Source organism: Orbicella franksi, chromosome 15 (genome assembly GCF_964199315.1).
Source record: "Orbicella franksi chromosome 15, jaOrbFran1.1, whole genome shotgun sequence".
Classification (NCBI taxonomy): domain Eukaryota; kingdom Metazoa; phylum Cnidaria; class Anthozoa; order Scleractinia; family Merulinidae; genus Orbicella; species Orbicella franksi.
Window position 1 is genome coordinate 3,807,701 of NC_138159.1, and position 2,500 is coordinate 3,810,200.

General features: G+C 34.8%; 1 protein-coding gene across 1 annotated transcript in view; it reads left to right on the forward strand.

The window, feature by feature from the left end:
• Positions 1 to 1,999: 1,999 nt before the first annotated feature.
• The window catches only part of LOC145470555 (beta-1,4-galactosyltransferase 1-like), an 11,162-nt gene continuing 10,661 nt past the window's right edge, over positions 2,000 to 2,500 (forward strand). The window contains exon 1 of the mRNA XM_081454366.1: positions 2,000 to 2,500. This exon is cut by the window's right edge and continues 418 nt beyond it. The gene's annotated coding sequence lies outside the window, so the exon portion shown is untranslated.

The window sequence follows — 2,500 nt, forward strand, 5'->3', positions numbered from 1 at the left end:
CCTATTTTACGTACTTTGCAACCCAAGAGGCAAATTGCCATAGGTTAAAGCTTGCTTTGACTCTGAGGACAATCGGCGCTTGCAGTGCCCTCTACTTCATTGGTTGCACAATTCTTCTTTTAACAATCCTGTCCATTGAACGATGGCTGCACATGTCTCGACGATCTTTCGTCACATCGCGTGGTGGGCAGTATTTCACAGTGATTTTACTGTTACTGACACCGATCCCTGCGGTCGTTTTTCGTGTTTTGGCAACTAAAAGCCAGAAGTATGGAAATAAAATGAGTATTGCAATTGTAGCAATAATTCTCATTTGCTATCTGACCATGTCATTTGCCTACTTTAAAGTTTACCGCATTATCCGTCATCACCAACAGCTAGTCCAAGCGGACGAAGCATCCCAAAATTTTGGGCGACAAGCAATCGACCTGGCGAAGTACAAGAAATCTTTTGCCACGATCATCTATATTCTCCTACTATTTTCGTTTTGTTTTTTACCCTATGTTGTCTCTAGTGTGGTTTATATTAGTCTTAAGTTTAGCTCGGAAATATTTGTGGTTGATAGGGTGACAATGGTGGTTTTATTTTTGTCCCCTTCACTAAACCCAGGACTTTACCTTTGGAGAATGAATGATATTCGCAATGGAGTCAGACAATTATTCTACAGTTACAGCTAGACAACACGTCAAACTACTGCCATTCAGTTGACACAGATTGCTGAAATTCTATATGATTCGCAATGTATATTATCTGGGGATATTCAGCTACTATGATTTGACTTCCACGGTTTTCCACCTGCCAGAAAGTCGTCTCTTATCGGTAAGATGGGTGTTATTAATTTTATCGAACATAGTATTTGAAAGCTTAGCAGTTGCAAACTGTAGCAGATATCAATGTAAGTTACGGAAAGACAATACCTAGATGTATTGTAAGAAAAAAATAAAGATTTATGCTTAAATCTGATTAGTTTTAAAGAAATGATTAATTTTGTGGAAAATATTATTTGAAAGCTTCGAAGGGACGGAATATAGCAGGTGTCAATTAAGTTACAAACAGACGATAAAAGTTAAATACGATTGACATCTTTGTATGGAATTTCTGAAATAGAACTAATGTTATTCCGAGTACCCTTTGATATACGTGTACTGAGAACTAAACGACAGAAACAATATGATTATGTGAGGTGTAGATTACCATAGTCATAACACTCGCTCAAAAGACACTATTCGATCCATTAAATCAGGTAGTAACAGGTGTTTGCTCAGATCAGTAAATAGTGCTTTACCCGATTGGAATGCCCTGCCTATAGACATAAAAAAGCTTCCTTTTAATTCTTTTAGAACGTCGTTACTTGATAGGTTTAAATTTTAAAAGTGATTTTCAAGTTTACTTTCATTTGTTATTAGTACTTGGATTTGATTGTGATTAGTTTTTATTTTTTACCACGCAATGTGAAGGGAGCTTCCTTCATAAATATTATTTATTATTAGTATCAGTATCAGTATCAGTATCATCATCATCATTATCATCATCATCATCATCATTATTATTATTATTATTATTATTATTATTAGAACAATCGTAGGGATCACCACATTGAAGTAAAACCTGGCAGGTAATTTTAAGCCTACAGTATGGCAATATACATAGCAAAAAAAAAAAAGGAGACAAAAAATATAAAGTAATGGTAAGAAAATAGCGAACGTTTCTCAATTTTGATTAAAATGAAGTTACGGTTTGGAACCGTTTTGTGCCGTTGATCAAGCACTGAGTTTAACACGAGTGAAACTGCAGTTACAATTCGCCTTTAGTGGGCTGTTATCGACCATATTATTTGAACTATTTTCTATCATTTTTATTTTAGATGTAATATAATTCACTTTTTCATTTCATTCCATTTATAAAGGGCATTTGCATACATTTTAAATGGTAAATGAATGATAGTAATAAAAATTTAAAAAAATATATTAAGCCATAAAAAAAAAAAATTCAACGTGACTAAAGCTGGACACCTCCATGGTCAAGTAAATGGGAACATAGCGAATTAATTCAGTTAGGCTAGCCCTACATACACTACATTACAACATACATGTACACCACCTTCAAACTTATGTAGCAACAAAATCAAACAACAAAATAAAACATAGCAGCAGCAAAATAAAGTTTGATTATTCAGACGGTCGCATTTGCACTCTTTCTTAAAGATATTGCTGGGCAAACACTCAATTCCCAAGTCTTTTGTAACAAGAAAGTCTAAGACCATAAGAGTTATGGGTTCTCTTAAGGCATTCTCCTCAGCTCCTATTCTTTCAATTTCGTGATCATGTCCGACGAAAGTTTTATTTTTATGCAGTAGCATTAGTGACTCAATACGTGTTAAACTGTCACACAATAGGAGACACTAGAGAAAATTATCTCTACGAAATATTGATATGGGTTTATTCTCAGTTTGCTAAGACGAAATGTCTTTGCATGGCCACAGCTGAGGTCCTGAGACACC